Below are 15,042 nucleotides of genomic sequence, written 5' to 3' on the forward strand. Positions count from 1 at the left end.
GCTTCCAGCACCGGTTTTCCTCCAGCACCCGGGACCCAGGCTTTCACTCTGGCCAGAGTCTGCCTTCTTCATCTATGCTGCAGACTCATCTTTGTCTTCGCTGCAGACTCCAGAGTCTGCAGTCTTGTCTTCACTGCAGCACTCCACTCCTGTAGATCCCTTCGCCCCCTCCCCCCCCACCCCGCCCTCCCCCCCACCCCGCCCTCCCCCCCCACCCCGCCCTCCCCCCCCACCCCGCCCTCCCCCCCCACCCCGCCCTCCCCCCCCCACCCCGCCCTCCCCCCCCACCCCGCCCTCCCCCCCCCACCCCGCCCTCCCCCCCCACCCCGCCCTTCCCCCCCCCACCCCGCCCTCCCCGCCCTCCCTCTCATAGCAGGCATCCTGCCCCACCTGGCCACTTCGTGCCTGGAGCAGCTGGGCGGCGCCATCTTTGGCCTTCTAATTTGCATACTCACTCTGATTGGCTGTGGGCATAGTGGAAGTACAGTCAGTTTATATGTTTGTCTATTATTAGGTAAGATAAATGGGATTCTTATGATTGAATCTTCTTTTTAAGCCTGTGAACAGTGAGCTGAAAGATCTCTTATGTGTTTCCTATGAGAAGACATTTCTGTGGAAAATATATCTAAATGTTGTTTTTGTTTTGTTTTGAATATATAGGACTATACCCTAATTTCTTGGCCTACCCAAGTTTTGAGACCTGCGGGCTAGACAAAAGAAAAGAACAAAAGGGAAGTCTGTAAGCAGATATTGGGCAATCAAATCATTATGCTTTCAAGGTAAAAAAAAATTCCTAAAGTGAACTATTTCAGAGAGTTACCACTTGCTCCTGGGGTTTAGACTACTGTTTTTATATTAAGAATCTCTATCCTGATGTATGTAAATAAATTATTTTGTTTTGAGGAATGAAGTTAAGTGTGAAAGCAACCAGCACAGTACCCATTTCATAGGAAATTTTTAATGAAGCTTTTTTGGACTTTATGTAACTTGGTCAGAAACATATACCCTGTTCTTTAAGAAGTTATAGAAATTTGGATTTCTGTTTCCTATCTTTCTAAGATAACATTTCTGTTTTCACCCCAATAAACAGCTATCCTATCCTTATACATTTGCATCTTGTGGAGAGGCTAGAATCTAAAAATTAAGACATAAATTAAATGTGTGTATGATGTAATTCCACTAAGCTACTAAGACCTTCAGAAGCTCTGTAAGATTGCTTTAATTACTTAACTGAATAAAGCTCCATGATATTTAACTTTAATTTTCATAATAAAAGAAAGGTAAGGAGATCTTGGTTGAATTTACCATTGTTTCATTACTCTTAAGGGTAGGAGCTATGCTATTAATGACAACAATTTTAATGAAATCCTTTATTCTCTAACCATCTGCAACCAATTTATTAGAATAAAAACACATTAGCAATAATCTCATTAACAAAAATGGACATTAAAACTGCTAGGATCTATATATAATATGATGCATACTTTACTTTAAAAGAATTTTAAGCCTGTTTATTTTTAAGATAAACAACAATATTTGGTAATAATGCAAAAAGTTATCCAAGAAAATCACTTACCTTGCAGAAGCTTTCAGTTCTTATACTTTAAATGTTGACCCTCATAACTTGCATTGACTTTTTTTTTTTTTTTTTTGAGAGAGAAAGGAAGAGGGGTAGAGAGATAGAGTGAAAAACATCATTGATCAGCTGCCCCCTACTGGGGATCAAGTCAACGCTCAACCACAAGCAATACTGGCAAGGCGATCCTCATAACTTTTAAATATCATTGTTCAGTACAGTAAAATCTGCTGTTAAAGAAGGGCTTCCCAAACTTCCTAAATTTAGCATAAATTGGTAACATTAATGTGGATCCTTTCAAGGCATTGTTGAGATACACCAGGGTTGGGAACTTTTTTTTCTGCCAAAGGTCATTTATTTATAACATCATTTGCTTAATATAATTCACTTAATATAAATGTATGTTGCTATGAAAAAAGATCCTAGATTTATTGAATTTTAAGTTCCACCTGCGGTTGCCTTGGCAGGGTCAGACGAAATTATTTTGAGGGCCTTATACAGTCTGGGGGCCAGACATTCCCCATCCCAGATATACACAAAAAATGTTCAACATCCTATACATTAAAAGTGAACCCTCTTTTGCTTTCAATTTTTGTCCTGTCCTTTTGAGCTAGGTGGAAAAAAAGCATTATTATTATTATTATTATTATTATTATTATTTCAAATCTACCCCTTATGGCTTAATTCACAGAGATTTACCTACACAGAGTTAGTTATATTGTCTACTAAAATTAAATCAGAAATATTTTGAAGTCACCAGAACACCAGATATGTCTGTTGTTACACTCAAATTTAGTATCTGGAATTGTTTCAGCTTTTCCTTAAAACATTATTTGAGTATACTTTGCTCGATGGAAAACCATCAAGTCTTTTTCTTTCTTTTTTTAAAAATATATTTTTATTGATTTCAGAGAGGAAGGGAGAGTGGGAGAGAGAGATAGAAACATCAATAATGAGAAAGAATCATTGATCTGCTGCCTCCTGCACACCCCCTATTAGGGACTGAGACCACAACCCAGGCATGTGCCCTTGACTGGAATCAAACCCAGCTAGGGCAAGTCTTTTTCTTAAAAGAGTTGTATCAGTATTAGAAGACTGGATTCTTTCCTGAAAGGGTAGCTAACTCAGAATACATGTGCAATTAGTTCAGGATGGTTAGCTGACATGATACACACTAAATCTCATGTTGACCAAATGGAAAGCAATATGGTTAATTTTACGTTGGAATTTACATACCTTTTCCACTTTTCCAAAATTTGACATGCTTAATCATAACTGTTTGAGTACAAGTTAGAGGACTTTTCCACCCATGAGATTTAAATACATGCTACTTTGTTCTGTGCTGGAATGTGTTAACTCTCTTATTCTGAATTGTACATTGGAAAATTCTAATAAAACAGTAATTTTTTTTTTTATAAAACAAAAGATCTTCTATGGATAGAACATCTGCAAACTTAATGAGGCAATCCATTGAGATAAATACCTCAACTAACAAATTCCACTGCATGCAGCCAGAAGCATCATTGGCCAAGTACAAACCATGTGGGGCTGTTTGGAGACGTTCAGTTTCTGTGGTCACAGGTAAACCAGAGCACATATTTCACATAGCAGACTGCTTCCTAAACAGGCCTCCTTCATGCAAACAAGCCCTTCTAATGACCACACTTAGAAACAACATAGGGAAACTATAATTAAGGGGAGAATGGGACAGAGTGTACAGTTCAGTACAAGGTTCATGGTAGTGTGTGCTTATGCAGATACTTTCTTTTTCTCTTCCCATATATCATTGTCTAAATCTTAACTCTTCCAATGTGCCCCCTATATGTGTTTCAATGACTAGAATATAAACTCCTGAAAATTAGAAACTGTCATAGTTTTTAAATCTATCTCCCCAACCTTTACTGTCTAGCATAGCCTTTTTTAAAAAAATATATTTTTATTGATTTCAGAGAGAAAGGGAGAGGGAGAAAGAGATAGAAACATCAATGTTGAGAGAGAATAACTGATCGGCTGCCTCCTGCATGTCCCACACTGGGGAACAAGCCCCCAACCCAGGCATGTGCCCTGACTGGGAATCAAGCCATGACCTCCTGGTTCATAGGTCAGTGCTCAACCACTGAGCCACACTGGCTGGGCTAGCATAGTCTTAGTCACATACTTGTGAGCTAATAGACAGTAGTATAATTCAATCCATTCCATAATGTACTTTTACTGAAATGTAGGGCATTAATAACAGATTCAACTTAACAGTTATATAATTATTCATGTTTTGTTTTTCTTCTTGAGACAGTTTTGGCATATTGTATTTGAGAAATTTTTCCATTTTAAACAAATGTTCAAATATCCTATATAATGAAAGCCTAATATGCTAAGTGTCCAGTTGTCTGGTTGGCTGTTAACCAATCAAAATGCAATATGCTAATGTATGCTAAGGCTGCTCAACCGCTTGCTATGATGTGCACTGACCACCAGGGGGCAGACGCTCTGACGGGTAGGTTAGCTTGCTGCTGGGGTTCAGTCAATCGGGACTGAATGAGTAGGACCGGACATGCCCTGGAGCCCTCCACGGTCCCTCCCCTGCTGGCCAACCTCTCACATCCCTCCCCAGCCTCAATCGTGCACCAGTGGGGTCCCTCAGCCTGGCCTGCACCCTCTTGCAATCTGTGATCCCTCGGGGGATGTCGGAGAGCCAGTTTCAGCCTAATCCCACAGGCCAGGCTGAGGGACCCCACTGGTGCACAAATTCGTGCACTGGGCCTCTAGTATTGACATAAAGTCATTTATAATATTCTTATTAACTTTCTAATTTCTGTAGGATCTATAGCAGTGGTCGGCAAACTCATTAGTCAACAGAGCAGCAAACCGCGGCTTGCAAGCCGCATGTGGCTCGCGAGCTGCGGTTTGCCGACCACTGATCTATAGTAATGTTCCCTTTAACATACCTGATTTGGGTTATTTAAATGTTCTATATTTTTTAATGACTGGTCTTGCCAGAGTTGTATCAATTTTATTAATCTAAGAACCAACTTTTGGAAGTGTTAATCACTTCTCTGTGTGTTTTTCTTTAACTACTCATCTTTAATATTTAATCTTTTTTTTCGAATATATGTGTTGAAAGCTATTTTTTTTTGTGTGTGTACCTTATGGTTTAGCTCAGTGGTTGGCAAACCGTGGCTCGCGAGCCACATGCGGCTCGTGAGCCGCGGTTTGCCGCTCTGTTGACTAATGAGTTTGCTGACCACTGGTTTAGCTCATATCACAAGTTTAATGTGTAATTTTTTATTATAATTCAATTATTTTCATTACTAGTAAAATGTTTCCTATTTCCACTGTGATTTCCTCTTTGACTCAAAAATTATTTGGATGGAATTTTTTTTTTTAATTTAAGGCATATGGGAATTTTCTATTTATATTTAAAACAATTATTTTTAGCTTAAATGTGCTGTGGTCAGAGACTACATAATTTTAATTTTTTGAAATTTGCTTTGAAGCTCAGCAAATGGTCTAATTTTTAAAATTCCATGTGTGCTTGAAAAAATAATATACTTTATAGTAGTTGGGAACAATCAATTTTACTTATTACATTGTTCAAATGTTGTATCTTTACAATTTTGTTTGCTTTTTCCATCAGATAGATCATAGAGTGAAAATACTCTCAGCATTATTATAGATTCATCTATTTCTCCTTGTAGTTGTGTTAATGTTTATACCGTATTTTTCCATGTATAAGACACTATTTTTTTCTAAAATCATTAGATTGAAAATCGAGGAGTGTCTCATACACAGAAGCCAGCCAAAGAGGGAGTCGCAGGGCTGCATAGCGGCCCATACCTTGTCAAACAGGCTTCCTCCAATCATGAGCCTTGTTATTGACATCAGCTGATGCTGTAATTGGAGGTGGAGGTGGAGAGTGTGCAGATGCAACAAGGACTAGAGTGTTCTGAGCCCATAAAGATGTCAGAAAATAAAAAGGTAACTATCAGTAAGTGATTGCCTTACTCTACAAAAATCAAACTGAATGTAATCAGCTTTGCAAAAGAGCATGGAAATAGAGCAGCAGAGAGACAATGTGGGCCTCCTCCCACTGAGGGTATGATCAGACAGTGGAGAAAACAGGAAGAACAACTCCTTAAGATGTAAAAAAAAAAAAAAAAAAAAAAGGCCTTAAGAGGAAAACCAGCAAAATGTTTAAAATATTTAAAATATTTATTTCTTAATTTTGGGTTGGAAGAGTGGGGAGCACCTTATACATGGAAATATACAGTATATTTTGAGATTGTTATTCATGAAATATAAATTTAGAACTATTATAACTTCCTGGAAAATTGCAACTTTTTTCTTTATGAAGGGTTTTTATTTATTTTTAAGAATACTTTTTACATGACATTAATTAAAATCTACTTGGTGTTAATATAGCTTTCTTTTGATGAGAATTTTCAAATATGTCTTTTTTCTTCCTATTAACTTTGAACTTTTTGTATCCTTGTTTTAGATGTGTGTCTTCAAGCATATTGTTGGGATTTATTTTTTAAATAAGTCAATCTTTGTTTCATAATTGAAGCATTTACATTTAATGAAATTACTGATGTATTTGGATTTAGGTCTACTGTCCTATTATTTGCTTTTTATATGGCCTGCCTACTCAGTTATTCAGTGTTTCTTTTTCTCTCTTTTATTACCTTTTTTTTTTTTTTTTTTAAGAGGTATTGAAAATCAGTAGACCTAGGCAAGCAGGGCCCTGTTCTGGACTCTACACTTCAGGGGTCTCTGTAGTATCCTCTGGTCTCTTGGACCATCTGGGTTGACAGTGCCATCTGGGTAGGGCAGCCCAAGTTGAAACTGGGAACAGTTTGAATTCTAGTCTCATTTCAACCCTTTGGGTCACTCTTCCTGCCTTCTACCCAATGTGTGGCCTCACTCTGACACCCCCCAAATTCTGAGATTTATTCCTGTAATGTGAGCCTGAGGCCCATAGTTATGGGAGGGCAGCCAGGTAAGCAGATTGCTCCTGCTGGGTAGCACAGCATTTCTTCCATGCAAGATTGGGCTGGCAGAATGGTACTGACAGGCTAATTTTGGATGACTCACATTGTTTATGTAAGGACAGGCATCCTGAAAAGAATTGCTCATGATTCTGCTCACGCTTGGGGTGGCCCCATTTAGAATATCATTTCATTATTTTCCTTGTGTTATCTTGGAAGTTATATTCTTTATAACTTTTCTCGTGGTTACCTTAGTATATTACAACTCTCAAGCTTAACTTATTAAAGTCTGATAATAATTTTTGCTATTATTCTCTTCCTGGTCATGAAAGGACCTTGTTAGAACATTGTTTTAAATTTACTTTTTATTTTTAAATAAGAGTTTGCATACAATATTATATTAGTTTCAGATGTATAACCCCATGATTAGGCACTTATATAATTTGCAAAGTGCTCACCTTGATAAATCTAGTACCCATCTGACACCATATATAGTTATTACAATATTTACTATATTCCCTATGCTGTAGTTTACATTCCCATGACTATTCTGTAACTACCAATTTGTACTTCTAAATCCCTTCACCTTTTTCACTCATCCCTCGCCAACCCCTCTCCCATCTGGCAACCACCTAAATGTTCTCTGTATCTATGTTTCCATTCTGCTTGTTTGTTTTTTAGATTCCACACATTAAGTGAAGTCATCTGGCATTTGTCTTTCTGTGTCTGACTTATTTCATCTAGTGCAATACCCTCTATGTCCATTTATGTTATTGCAGATAGCAAGATTTCATTCTTGTTCATGACTGGGTCATATTCCACTGTATATATAAGCCACATCTTATTTATCAATTCATCTATTGATGGACAGTTAGGTTGCTTCCATATCTTGGTTACTGTAAATAATGCTGTAACAAACATGGACATATATGTCTTTTTGATTTAGTGTTTTGGGTTTCTTCAGCTAAATACCCAGAAGTGGAGTTACTGGGTCCTTCTTTGTCTCCTGTTATAGCCTTTGTTATAAAATTTATTTTGTCTGGTATAAGTATTGATTGCTTCCCCAGCTCTTTTATTTTGTTTCTGTCTTCATGAAATATCTTTTGTATCTCTTTCCTTTCAGTCTCTGTGTGTCTTTCAGTCAGAAGTGAGTCTCTTGTAGATAGCATATGAAGGGTCTTATTTTGTTATCCATTCAGTCTTTTGATTGGTGCATTTAATCCATTTGCATTTAAAGTAATTGTTAATAGATATGCATTTATTGCTATCTTATTATTCATGTTTTTTATCTTTCTTTTTCTTCTTTAAGGAAGACCCTTTAACATTTCTTGTAATATTAGTTTGGTGCAAACAAACTCTTTTAGCATTTTCTTATCTGGGAAACTCTTTTCTTCCCCTTCAATTTTAAATGATAATCTTGCTGGGTAAAGTAGCCTTGTTTATAGGTCCTTGCTTTTCATCACTTTGAATATTTTTGTGCCAGTGCCTTCTGGTCTGAAATGTTTCTGTTGAGAAATCAGCTGACAGTCTTTGTCTTTAACCTTTGGCATTTTAATTATGATGTGTCTTCGTGTGGGCCTCTTTGGGTTCATCTTTTTGCTTCCTGGATCTGTATATTTATTTCCTCCACCAGGTTAGGGAAGTTTTCCATCATTATTTTTTCAAATAGGTTTTCAATTCCTTGCTTTCTCTCTTCTCCTTCTGGCACCCCCATAGTGTAAATGTTGGAATACTTCAAGTTGTCCTAGAGGATCCTTACACTATCCTCATTTTTTTGGATTTTTTCCTTTTGTCATTACGATTCGGTGTTTTTTGCTTCCTTATATTCCAAATCGCTGATTTCATTCTTGGTGTTATCTACTCTGTTGATTCACTGTAATTTATTCATTTTAGCTAGTGTATCCTTCATTTCTCACTGGTTCTTCTTTATGGTTCCACTAGAGGCCCAGTGAACAAAATCTGTGCATGGGTGGGTTCCCTAGGCCTGGCTGGCGATCGGGGCTGATTGTAGCCAGGCTGATCAGGGTTGGTCTGGAGAGGAGGTGACGGTTGCTGGGCAGGGTGTGGAAGGAACAAATGCTGGATGCCAATGCTGCCATCATCAGCTCTCCATCACCGTACGGTTCCTCCCCTCCCCCACTCCTCCTTTCCTCACTGCCATGCCACCACTGTAGTGGGCTGGCAGTGGGCTGATTGAGGTCTGCTGGCTGGGGGGAGGAACAGGGAATGGGAGGTTGGCCACTGGCCCTGAGGAGGGAGCTGGCCCTCGGCCCCCCTGGGAAAGGGGCCATGTCCGCCACCACCCACCCCTGGATCCCCGTCCCAGCCTGGGGCCCGAAGGTCCTGGCGGGGTTGGGAGAGAAGGGGACAGTCAACGGTCTGGGTGCCGAAGGAACAGATGCTGGATGCCAATGCTGCCATCATTGGCACTCCACCACCGTGCAGTTCCCCGCTCCCCCCGGCACTGATGCACTGCCACCGCGACAGGTGGGTGGTGGGCTGATTGGGGCCTTTGGAGCTGCTGCCCCAGCACTGGAGCTCAGGGCAACTGAGTCTGAGTAAATCCATGTGCTGGTCCTTCAAGAGGAATGTCTGGAACTCTAGGAGCCCATCCCCATCATCTCAATCAGCCACAATTTATGCTGGTTCTTACAGCCAGGAGTTATGGGGACTTTTCTTCCTGGCACTGGAGCGCTGGGGTGGGGGTTCTGATGTGGGGCCAGGACCAGTCAGTCACTCCTTAGGAGGGACTGCTGCAATTTTTTTTTTGTCTCCCAAGAGGTTATGTTTTTATTTATTTTAGAGGGAGAGGAAGGGGGAGAGAAAGAGAGAAAGAGAAACATCGATGTCAGAGTGAAATATTGATTGGTTGCCTCCCAATGCCTCCTGACTGGGAATTTAATCCACAACCTCTTTTTTTTTGGGGGGGGGGGTGTACAAGGTGATGCTCCAACCAAGCTACCTGGTTTTTAACTGCCACATGTGGGTGTGGGACCAGCCTGTTCGGCATCTCCTCCCCTCCTCCCAATCTGGATGTGGCTTCTTCTTAATATCTTTACTTATAGGACTTATGTTCAGCTAGATTTCAGGTGTCCTGAATGATGGTTGTTTTGTAATTTAGTTGTAATTTTGATGTGGTGGTGGGAGGTTCTGAATACCATGCTTATCTATGACAGGAACTTGTTTTTCAACTTCACTAAATGACAGGTCATTTTTTTTTTTCCTAGTGTGCCAGACACTGTATTTGCAAAATTGTTTGTAGAAATAATGTGAGGCCAAGAATGATGCTACTATTTCCAGGGAAGATTAATGTTTACTTCTACCAATTTCCTAATCTATACAATGGGACAATGGAAATAATATACTTACTTCATAAGTTGTTCTGGGTATTAAATAAATTAATACAAGTAAAGTGCTTAGGATAATGCCTAAGCAAAAATCAATGTTTTATAGTATATAAAGATAGAAATGTATCAGATACTATTCTAAAGGACATTTTGGTGAGCGATTTAAGGTAGAACTGATACATTCATTAAGAAATACTCATCATGAACATTTTATGGTGTAGGCATGGTGTTGGGTGCTGGGTTTAGAAATGTGCCTGATAATTGTTGGGAGATGCAATCCACCATGGTTACAAATTCCTTCTGTGGAATACACAGACATATTCAGGAGCCTCATCTGTGTTTCTTTCAATTTCTATCAATTCTAGACCTCTGGAATATTAATTAAGTCAGGATCATCAATAGTGAAGATTACAAGCTTGTCCACCTGCACATATTTTAACAGTATGTCTCCGGATTGCATACATTTATAAAGAATTAATGACAACAGTGTTTTTAAGAGTCTCATGCTCTACCGACTGAGCTAGCCGGGCACTTAACAGTGTTTTTAAATGACTTTAGAACAATGAAGTAAAGTTAAGATTTAAACAAAATATTTAGATGTGTTTTGAAAAAAACTTTAAAGAATGTAGAAGAGCAGCAGAATGCTAGGGGTAAAACAAAACAAAACAAAACAAAAAATAATCAATTTAGCTCATAGCCATATAGGGAAGGATTGAACTTCATACCTCATGACAAAGACTCTACGATGTATGTTGAAAGGGGGTAATAATAATAAATATGAATAATAATAATTATGCACAGTGGTTAAACCCACAAATCAAAGAACCATTTTTGAATGTATGTAGTGTGGAAAAGCCTTTTGTACAAGTCTCTGCATTTATACTTATAGATGTGGAATATATGCTAAGTTAGAAATTACCCTTTGAATAAACATCAATCTTAACAGATTATTTCAGCAAGTAATATTATATGTAAGTCAATGCTTTTCATCCAACAATCAAGTCCACATTGTTTGATTTAGAACGTATTTTGTGTCAATGTTATAAATATGGTTAATTTTCCATTTCTATCCCTCTAGGGCATTTAACAAATACATCTATTGCTTTTATATTATGCACAGTGTCTGAAATTAAGTGCTTTTATATTGAGAACTGCAAGCATCTGCATCAATAGGAGAGAGCAATGGGGTTTAAGAACTGAAACCACATGGTCAACATGATTCATTTGTTTGTTATAGGAAATCTTTGCCCAGAAAAGATAAAGCTGTAAACTACTAAATAACTTCATTGTTGTTTCAGGAAATCCCCATATATTCATTTATCTCAGACAAACAATCTTCTCACCTTGGCAAAGAGTTCACTTACTAAGCAACAGTGTGCTTATCAAGACTTGCTTCAACGCTCTTGCCTTGCTATAGATACTAATCATAAAACTATTATCTCATGAACTTTTTTCAAATCCCAGTCTCTTCTCCATCTAAACCACTTGAGCCCAGACTCCCAAGTTCTATGAATACCCTCCTCAGACTTTCCCCTTCGGAGACTGTCAAGATTGTCACAGCAGCCCTAGCCAGTTTGGCTCAGTGTCGGCCTGTGGACTGAAGGGTCCCAGGTTCGATTCCGGTCAGGGGCACATACCTGGGTTGCGTCCCCTGTAGGGAATGTGCAGGAGGTAGCTGATCAATGATGCTTTCTCATCATTGATGTTTCAATCTCTCCCTTCCTCTCTGAACTCAATAAAAATATATTTAAAAAAAAGATTGTCAGGACAGAGTCTTCTGTTATTGCAGAAAGTTCTAATAAATATAGTTTTGCTTTATTAACCAGTTATCTAACAATGTTTCAAGGGAGTTCAATAATATATTTTTAATTCTTTTAATCCTCATAACACCCTTATTAATATAGGTTCTATTATTATGTGCCTTTTAGAGATGAGAAAACTGAGATACACTGAATAAAGTGACTGACCCAAGGCCACAAAACAATTTAATTCACAGGAATCTAAACCATGGTAATATCACTGCACCATTCTTCCCCTAAGTTAATCAATTTGAAGAATCCCTGAAGAATTCTATTCTCTGACTCTCTCTGCCCGAAGCCTCTAACTACTGTAACTAGTAATTTTATTGTCTGTCTTCCTCATGGCACTGGGGCCTCTTTGTGGACAGGGACAAACCATAATCTCTGCTATATGGTAGGCATTCATAAAATAAATTTTATATGAAACTCCACTTTACAACAGAGGTTCTGAGATATTAGCTCACCCAGAAAGGAACTGTCAGAATTGATGCTCCCACCAATGCACCACATTCTCTAGCTCAACTGAAAATGAGTTCTCAAAGAGCAGTTTTAATGAGATGAAAATCTACAAACATTACAGTCCCACAAAAATATTATATTTCTTTGCTTTTGCTATAATATTATAATTTCAGTGTGATCATACCCATGTTCATTAGATGCCTGAATTATACATGTGGCTCTGATTAATAAAAATTTAAAAAAAACATTAATTAAAATTGCAAAAATATTTTAAAACATAGGGAAGTTCTATGTAGTTTCATTGATATTGAAAGAGTTGCAATTTTCTATTCTAAACTGTGCTTTATACATATAAAGTTCTTTTTTTCTTTACTATGATAAGAAATGAATGTCCTATAAATATTGGGCAGCAGGGAAAAGTTTAAAATTTTACATATAAGGTATGTTATGAAAGGAAAGACAATAGGCTGGAAAGGCTTTTGGTCCATTCTGAGATAGCTACTAAAATAGTAAACAATATGAGAAAATAATACAAAATAAACAGCCTAAAGACACACATTGACCAAATGCAAATATGTAAACCCCATTTTGATTCTGAATTGAACAAATTGATATAAAAGGATTTGTGAGCCAATAATGGAAATGTGAATAGAGGTTATTATGGAAAAAAATCCATAACTTTAGAAATATATACTAAGGTATTTATATAGAATAATAAACTGCTTAAGATTTGCTTTAAAATTCTCGGGGGAGGGGTAGGGTTCTGGTGGTGAGTGTATTCGTGTGCATGCTCACATGTGTAAATATGAAACAAAATTAATAAAATGTTGATAATTGTTAAAGTTTGTGATAAGTACATGGGGATTCATTACAGTCTACTCTCCATTTCTAGATATTTAAAATTCCCCAGAATAAAAAAGGGCTAATTTCACCAGTATTATAGTAGGTATATAAAGTATCTGATCTTTCACATATATATTGGCTGCAAACTCCAGATTAATATCAAAATTCAAAGCAAAACATTCTTCTCATCTGTGGATAGAGTCCAACATTTATGAAAGCAGTTATATCTCTGGTTAGGAGAATTTTATACAGTCTCTAGCTAAGCAACAAGGAAGACTCTCCAGCTGTTTTCACCTCTTCTGAATGTATTAGAAACCTTCAGTTTTCTGCTAATGAAAGAGACATGTACCACACTGGGCAGAGTGCTGGCCTTTTCTCACTCACTCTTGCTTTACTCAGTGGCTTTTTACAGAGAACAAAGCAATTTCATTAAGTGCCAACCTACCCCTTTATTTTAAGATAAACAACCTCAAGAATCCTTAAAAATAAATATCTCACTATAAGATGCATATTCCTTTAAGAGCATAGAATATTCCATCATGTAACTTTGATTAAAACACAATGTAAGAGAAACCAAGATGGCGGCATAGGTAAACACCTAAACTGCTGCCTCACACAACAATTTCAAAACTACAACTAAAAGACAAAACAGACATCATCCAGAACCATAGGAAGGCTGGCTGAGTAGAAATTCTACAACTAGAAGAAAAGAGAAAAGCACACTGAGACTCAGAGGAGCTGCAGGAGGCAGAGGTACCGAGACTCGCGCAGAGAGAGCGGGCAACTGAGTGCGTGGATGGCTTTCTCAAGCTGGAGGGAGACAAAAGCTCCCGACTGCGCTGAACTCCAGTTCCGGGCGAGACTCTGGGCAACCAGACTCATTCAGGGAGAAACTGGACTGTCTGGCAGTGGGCGGAACTCGAGGGTGGCTTTCTCTCAGAGGTGCTTGCAGCGATTACTACAGAACACTGAGACATAGGGGCCTTATAGGACAGGGCTGACGGGAAACCAATGTTGTCTGCTCCGCCCTGAGACTCCGCCCCATTCAAGCTGAGCACAGAGGCTTTTTCAAGTCTTCTCCCATAAGGGTGTCTCCAGCACAAAAGTTCTCCCAGCATAGACACAGTTGATCCTCACAGCCAATTGGCCTGGAGGTCAGTTCCTCACAGTGATACCAACAACAATCAAGGCTTAACTACAACAAGACTGTGCATAGAGCCCACAAAGGGGTGCACAAAGAGTGTCCACCTCAGGTAACTGGGGAGGCTCAGCCACTGGGCCCTATAGGACACCTAGCACACAAAGCCACTCTATCAACACAGGGAAGCAGCCAAAATGTGGAGACAAAGAAACAGGTCACAAATGACAGAAATGGAAGAAAGCAAATGACTGGATATAGAGTTCAAAACTAAGGTTATAAGGTTTTTGAAGAATTTTTTAGAAAAGGCCGATAAATTTAGTGAGACCCTCAAGGATATGAAAAAGGACCAACAGGAAATTAAGCATACACTGACTGAAATAAAAAAAATATTATACAGAGATCTAACAGCAGACTAGAGGATCGCAAGAATTGAGTCAAAGATTTGAAATAGAAGGAAGCAAAAAACACTCAACCAGAAAAGCAAAAAAAAAAAAAAAAATCCAAAAATATGAAGATAGTGTAAGGAGCCTCTGGGACAACTTCAAGCGTACCAACATCAGAATTATGGGGATGCCAGAAGAAGAGAGAGAGAAAGATACTGAAAACTTATTTGAAGAAATAATGACCGAAAACTTCCCCCACCTGGTGAAAGAAATAGACTTACAAGTCCAGGAAGCACAGAGAACCCCAAACAAAAGGAATCCAAAGAGGACCACACCAAGACACATCATAATTAAAATGTCAAGAGCAAAAGACAAAGAGAGAATCTTGAAAGCAGCAAGAGAAAAACAGTTACCTACAAGGGGGCACCCATACGATTGTCAGCTAATTTCTCAACAGAAACTATGCAGGCCAGATGGAAGTGGCAAGAAATATTCAAAGTGATGAATAGCAA

The 15,042-nt window shown here is 38.5% G+C and overlaps 1 protein-coding gene across 1 annotated transcript in view; it reads right to left on the reverse strand.

The window, feature by feature from the left end:
* Positions 1 to 364: 364 nt before the first annotated feature.
* The window catches only part of METTL25 (methyltransferase like 25), a gene marked incomplete at its 3' end in the record, with an annotated part of 124,822 nt that continues 110,144 nt past the window's right edge, over positions 365 to 15,042 (reverse strand). The window contains exons 13-14 of the transcript XR_013960141.1: positions 1,577 to 1,633; positions 365 to 464 (exon numbers count right to left, since the gene is read on the reverse strand). The remainder of the gene's footprint in view (positions 465 to 1,576; positions 1,634 to 15,042) is intronic.

This window comes from Plecotus auritus (assembly GCF_963455305.1).
Source record: "Plecotus auritus genome assembly, chromosome: 3".
Taxonomy (NCBI): Eukaryota; Metazoa; Chordata; class Mammalia; order Chiroptera; family Vespertilionidae; genus Plecotus; species Plecotus auritus.